The 6,998-nt window shown below is 46.9% G+C and overlaps 1 protein-coding gene across 8 annotated transcripts in view; it reads left to right on the top strand.

The window, feature by feature from the left end:
• Positions 1 to 3,292: 3,292 nt before the first annotated feature.
• The window catches only part of LOC1281135 (soluble guanylate cyclase 88E), a 26,140-nt gene continuing 22,434 nt past the window's right edge, over positions 3,293 to 6,998 (top strand). The window contains exons 1-2 of one of the 8 annotated variants that reach the window (XM_061644991.1): positions 3,293 to 3,536; positions 5,696 to 5,881. The gene's annotated coding sequence lies outside the window, so the exon portion shown is untranslated. Of the gene's footprint in view, positions 3,537 to 3,581; positions 5,882 to 6,998 lie in introns of those variants that run through there. The other 7 variants (XM_061644987.1, XM_061644990.1, XM_061644989.1 and 4 more) reach the window with 7 other exon arrangements.

Here is a 6,998-nt window from a genome sequence, read left to right as displayed (position 1 = left end):
GAAAGACAGCGAGCGAAACGGAGAGAGAGAGCGAGAGATCGAAAAATGTAGAGAAAGTAAAGGAGAGTGTTTATGTCTGCCGGTGACTTTTCTCAAGAGCACCTGTACAGTTGTTATCGCGGGAAAAAGGACGAAAAGGACGTCATTGAGGCTGAACGGAAAGAGGGCCATAAAATTGAGAGACGAAGAATGGAATTGGATTTTTCCAAAATTGTTTTCTAAAAAATCACAGTTTTAGAATATTTTATAAAAATGAAATTCTTTAAGACTTTTCAATGACTTCTTTACAAAAACCGAATTAGGACCAACTTCCTTACCAAGAACCACGCACAATTTAGCCCGCTTGCTGTGTTGGACACGAGTGCATGCTGCCACCATTGCAAAACGCATGTGCGAACCTCCAATCCACCCGTCGTTGGCAGATAAAGGAGGGTGCCTTCCCCTCTCGAGAACGCTCCTCTTCTGTTTGTCCCCGCTATGCACGGACCTATCCTCGGTTTGAGGCCAATTATCTCCTCGTTGGTGTATCTGCTCCCCTCGGTATGCTACAACACTCACCCGCACCATCCGGCGTCCTTATTCAAACGACAATTGGACCAATACATTGGTACGCTGCGTTCGCATGTTGATGATCATTGCCGTTTATCAGTGTCGTGTTTGGAACCGTCATTGGATTTCACCCCCCGAGTTAGATTGGACGTCCCTTTAGGTCCGGCAAATGGTGGTGGGGGGGGGGGGAACAATCCTTCCCAGTGTTGACGCTACTACCCCTCTCAGCAGACGCGTGGACGCTTTGCCGCTTCGTAGCAATCCCGTTCAAGCGGGCGCCCGGCCTGCTTCGATGCTACTCAGGAGGCTCGACTCGGTACCGAGTGGCGAACTAATTTCGAGCTGCCTCGCTACCATGTGGTGCTGTATGTGTATGTATGTGTGTGTATTTGTGTTTTGATATCCGATTGAGTCAGTGTGCCGGCGGGACATGAAAAACGTGTTTGTTGTGTTGATTAGCTTCGTCAACAGGCGCACCGTCGATGGAGATGGAGAACCGAACCATACGGAATGGATTTTAGAACAATCTATTTGTACAAGCTGTGATGTGATCGCCGGAAATTCATCATCCATGTTTTGCAGTGGCAAATGGTACAAGAGCACGTGTTCCAAAGCTTTCACCCGGCAAAGGGATTTGTAGTCGAAGATTGAAAATTCAATTAACACACGTGTGGCCAGTGATAGTGAACGGTTGCGCAAAATGCATAAGCATTCAAAAGCATGCCTACCGAATATCGCTGGTGGGTGATGTTTGTATGTCCACCAAGTGTTATGTGAGTGTGTGTATGTAAACACTCCACTACTCGGAAGCCTTGCATACAAATGGGAGAAGCCTTGGAAGTGGAATTTCGCCAAAAACCATACATTTCGCCATTTCCCTTGAACGCACAATGGAAGGAATTTTGGGTGAGCAAGCGTGGCAAATGTGAATAGAAAAGCGTGGCATCCCGAAAAAAATGCCACAATGGGCACGATGCTCCACGCGGACTCGCTGAATATCGTTGTGTCGTTGTTTCGTTTGTGTGCATATGCCCTGCCCTGCCTTCCCATTACTATAAATATAACAAGAAGAAGAAAAAAACGCGACCAAAAAGTTAAAAAGGACCGAAATTAGCTTCTTCACGGGCAGTATGAATACGAAAACTCGTGTGAAGGTCGGGGTCGTGATAGCGATTTTCAGCGAGTAGCAAACACCAGGCGTATATGCGGGTTGTGCGGTTTAGTGTCAGGCGTACAGGCACATGGGGAGAAAATGTGTTTTCCCATTTTCTCTACCTCCCCCGGCCCCCTCGTGAGTATTGGTGAAATGCGGTTCGCTGTAACGATGATCGCTTATCATCACGTTTAACATCGGGGCTGATAAACAGTGTGATTTGTAACATTTGCCTCCACGTTGTATTGGCCGAAGGTAGAAACATTGTGCAAATTGTGAGTTATTTAAAGGTTTTTGTAGGATTTTTCATGATTTAAAAATGCAATTTATTTACCAGTAGTGCCGATTAGTGAGCTAAGTAAATTGACCCTTCCAGTGCGCTTTGTCGTAGCAGTGTCACATAAACTAGGCGAACATGCCACTACTGAAGTTTGTGCTCAATAATTCGCTGTCCACAGGCAACGCATGCAGTCCGGTGCGTGGCTAAATTGGTGTGATAAATTTAGCTACAACACAGAATGGGTCATGGGCGGTTTGCTGGCGAAGAGGCAACGGAACGGGGGTGAATACTTCGCTTTCCTAAGCGCCAGTGCGTATTGGTTAGGAATGCTACAGTGAGTGGTATAGTTTTAGAGCGCTTATTCTCAGTAGTTTTTTTTTCTACTTCTTCTTTTTTTAAGTTTTCAAGTAATCATTTCTTGTAAATGTGAATTATTTCTACTAGTTTGTTTGCAATATTATGGGATAATTTCATAATTTCCCTTTTTTTAGCTTTGAATTAATGCACTTGTACAGCATTAAGCAATTGTTTCATATTTTCCTTCTTCGAGCTCTAATGAACTGTGCTATTTGCGCAAGAGAACCAAACAAAGCTAATAACTAAAAATAACATAGAAATATGTTTCTGATCTGACAATTTTTTTAAGCGCAAAAGATGGTTCTACAAAAGACTTAGTTTTTAATTATATCTTCTTCTTACTCCATTATAGCTTAAATCATCCTGTAACACTATTTCATTATTTTTTTTCATAAAATCTGCTGTTCTGGTAATTTAATATGGCGAAATTTATGGGTCAAAATTTGTGGTATTAATGTTGTAAATTAATCCATATTTTACTTTTCAAATGCTAGAACAAATTGTATTACCATCCAAAACATTTTTCAACCATTCGCTTATTGTTATGCCACTCACTGTAACCCAGTACGCCCAGAGGACCACTAGAGGTGGAAGGTGAAACGCAACTGGTCGCCCGAGTATCATCATCATCTGTTCGGCACTCGCACAAAGTCTCAAACTACCACCCCTCCCCTCCCCCTCCCCTTCCCCTGCCTTACTTGCCCTCCCACAACCACCCTGTTATCACCCGGGCGCAAGGAGCTGTGTGCGCGACTCAACAGAAACACCCCCGCCCGATGCGGATGGAGACGCATCATCACATGGTCGTCCCCTAACCCCCCCCCTCCCCCTTCGAATGTGTCGCCCGCAGCATAAAGTGGGTAAAGGAAAAAGCGAAACGCGCCAAGACAAATGGATACATTTTCAACGTTGCGCGTTGCGCATCGCAAAACATCGGGACAGCATCGGGTTTTTCGAGAGAGCGAGAGAAAGAAAGAGAGAGAAAGAGGGAGAGCTAGCTCACGACTTTCCCGAGGTTTGGGGCTGCATTCGATGATCCTGCGTTCGGCCAGTTCAGTCGTCGAACGGCAGGCGGTGTGAACGCTCAAAAACTCTCCTCCGCGAGCCAAACAGCATCCGCCGAAGAACGAACCATACGCAGTCGTTGGCGGCGTTCCCGTGATTGCTCGCGTTTCTCGGCCGCGTAGTGTGCTCCCGGTAGGTTTTCCCCCCGGTTTTTGTTTACACACGATTCCGGCGCAAGAATTGCAAATGTGTGTGTGTGTGTTGTGCTTGTGTGCACGCATGTGGGAAAATTGTTTCTTCAAAAATATAAACCCGCTAACCCTATGGACGTGAGATGCCTTCGCTTTCGGGTTGCGTTAGGTTAGGTCCGGCAGTGGCAATGGCAAAGCGTGAATGTTTACTCAACCTCCGCCAGGCGGTGACAACAATTCCCCAGCTTGTGTGTGTGTGTGTTTGTGTGTGTGACGAGTGAAATGATGTGTTGAAAGGACCCGTGACGTGAAGAGAAAATCCCACCCAAACTCCCCACCGCTGCTAATGAAAACACAAGCGCGCGCGCGGCAGGGACATTTAGGGGCCCGAAGCGTTGATGAAACTGTTTACCTAAGCGCACTAATCATCTCCCACGACGGCAAGCGATGATGTGCCCGGCGAAGCCGGCAAAGTTCCATGCTGATTGGTTATTAAATAATTTCTTCGCTAATCATGACCTCCGACATACACCACAAAACCCCCGAACCGCTCGGTCGATTAGCTCGCTTTCCTATCGCATTCGTACGCATTTCAATCGGAACACGGCTTTGACAACGGTTTGACAGCCGTGGCTTACTTGGATGGCAGTAGATTATTTCCGCAAGATTTGAGATCTCAGCAAATGTCAGCAGCCAAACGATGAAGCGTTCTGGGACGAAGATGCTTTCTACCCGCCTTTGGGAGTACCGTGTCCGTCTATCAATCTTCGTTAGCATTCATTAGTTAGCAGGGGACGGTAAGCGCTCCCTCCCCCCCCTTGGGACGGTTCTGGGTGGGCGTTTAATTTATCATCGGGAATTTATGATTACGCGTTCAGCGCCAGCCTTTTTATTGGGGCGTGCGTTTTATGCGTTGTTTTGCTTTCCTAGGGTGCTTGGCAATCGCAGACGGCGTGGTATTTCTGTTCTCGATACAGACCTTCCTCAATCCGGGATTCTGAGGCCACTCAAGCGTCTGCACACTTGACTTGATCTGGGGAAAAGGGGAGCCGGATGGAGAGCTATTTTTGAAACCACCACCACAGTTTAATTGAACGTTAATGAACAAAGCTTTAGGAGCGAAAACATTCCCTCCCAGCTCCCGTGCCGGCGTGTTGTATTAACCGTAACCACTTCAAACGCGGCAAGGGATCCGGGAGAATTGCTCCCCATTATAATTTGCAACTTAATTTGACTACCGCTCCCGTCCTACTGCACCGAGCACATTCCGCTCCAGGGAGAGCAGAAAGGATATTGTCCTTTTAAGGCAAATTTCGCCTCAAACACTCCGTGCTAAAAACTTTCCCACCCATCTCGGGGCTTAAGAAGCTGCTGCAACATTCGCCTTGGGCTTAAGCTTGGGGCTTCTACTTGGCGCTGTGAGTGTATTCCCCACTCCACTTCCTTCTTAATACTCATCTAAGTGCTCCCATCTTCTTACGGGAGGGCAATGTCGTTTTACCACCACACTTACCCATCCAGGCTTATCAGCCCGTATCCATCCCCGAGATTGCGAGTCGTTCTCCCAACGGGGATCACACGCTGGAACCTTCGCACGCGGGGAATTTCACTTTACTTCCAACTGTCAATTTAACATCCCGCATGTATGTGTGTGCATGCTGTGCGATGGAGCGATGCGCAACGCGTCTTCGATACGTGAGCCAATTTTTTGGCGGCTCCTCTTTCCGTGTCGCTTTCCGTCGTCGGAAAAGCTTCCCTCTTCGCGTAAGTGAAAAAGGTCGAAAGAAGTCGCGCATGGTGGTGGTGGCTACCCTCCAGGGACGCACAGGAGACATCGCACACAAAATCGGATGAAATTACACCGTCCTTAGTCCTGTGTCTTGGCATACAAAAAGCGTGTTGCAGGGAAACAGTCTCCAAGGACACTAAATGAAGAAAAAAAACGCAACTAAACGAACAATTTGTACTTACGAACCAGAGGCAAGATTAGCTGTGTGTGTCAGTAAATGTGATCCTCCAATAATGCAGGGGGATTTTTGTATCGGTTTCGGTGTATGTTTTTAGCGTCCCTCGTCCTTGCGTGTGACGATCCCTTCCCTTCACGGGTGCATCCGCAAGTGCATTGTAATCGCATTGTAATGCTACCTACCCCACACCCAGTAATGTGCAGTGATTGTGGCGGCTGGTGACGTGCTTCGATGACGGTGAACGATAACGGTGTGCCAAAGAGCGATGTGTAAAGCGATCCCGTCGCACAAGTGAGATTGATAACGGCATCATTCATACAGGAGGGCCGTCCGGAGGGCGAAGACGTACCTAGCCTGCAGCGTCACCACTGACGTAAAGGTACGTAAATTGATACGCACAGGTCGTGTGAGAGAAATAGAGAGAGACAAAGAGCACCGAGTGCTTCTGCTGCGACGTTTGCCATTACTCATAATTTGATCCTTGCCTCGAGACGCACCGATACGCTCCGCGAGGGTATTTCCACTGACCTAGGACGAGCTAGGACGAGCTAGGTAGGATGATATATTCTGCAGCTGACACCTACCTCTGCTGCTCGTCAGCTCGATCAATCAACGTCGGGGTGAGAGGGCTGCCGTGTGGCAGCTTGAAGCAAGACGTCACAAGAGCAGGGTGGTACATTCTCGGGACACTAGCAACCCTGGCTCGAGAGTAATTGTATCATCTTGCTCTGCTCGATACGACCAATCAGGAATGGCGGGGGGAAAAAATGGAAGCAAAAAATCGAAAACAAAGGGCAACCATCTCTTGAATGGAAAGAATTCAAACGATTTCATCACGAAATGCTTTTTTCGTCGCTCTGCAGTTTAAGACGGTTTCTGTGGAACGTTTATTGGAGCCTCGTTTTCTTGCCGGTGTATGGGTCACAAATGGACTCCATTGAAGCAAAAATAGAAGCAAAGAAAGTGCTGCACCATTTGCGCAACGAAGTATTTGCTTGCTAGAAGATTTAATTTTTTTCATTTCGTTTTGTTTTTTGGTTAAAAATTCTCAGAACGACCAAACAAGTGAAAACAAATTCACTAAGCTCCCGTTTTAAGACCCGGGCAGCCTTCGCTGCCACGCAGTCCCATGTTTGTGGGACGATTCTGGGAACGGTTTCGGGCAACGCTTGTTGATTCATGTGCCGTCTTTGGGTTTTTTTGTGTGTTTCATCTTAATATGATGTCTTTTTTTTTTGGAGTAAGCTAATTTCTTCTGCGAATTATCAAAAAGAAATTCTCAACAAAATCAAAGGGCTAAGCATAAGCGAATGAATAAAATTAAAAATAATAACATCAACACGGTGAACAACACGTTCTTTGTAGTTGTAATCGTGAGGGGAATATCAAAAAACGGGCAAATATTTTCCCAATCCTTGTTGGAACAGGGCCGAAAGCCGATACGATGGTAGCCAATGTTTGCGGAGTGCCTCGTCAACCCGTCGTCCTTCATATGG

Source organism: Anopheles gambiae, chromosome 2 (assembly GCF_943734735.2).
Source record: "Anopheles gambiae chromosome 2, idAnoGambNW_F1_1, whole genome shotgun sequence".
Taxonomy (NCBI): Eukaryota; Metazoa; Arthropoda; class Insecta; order Diptera; family Culicidae; genus Anopheles; species Anopheles gambiae.
Note: the sequence above shows the minus strand (reverse complement) of the source record. Positions and strands in the feature narration are given on the sequence as shown.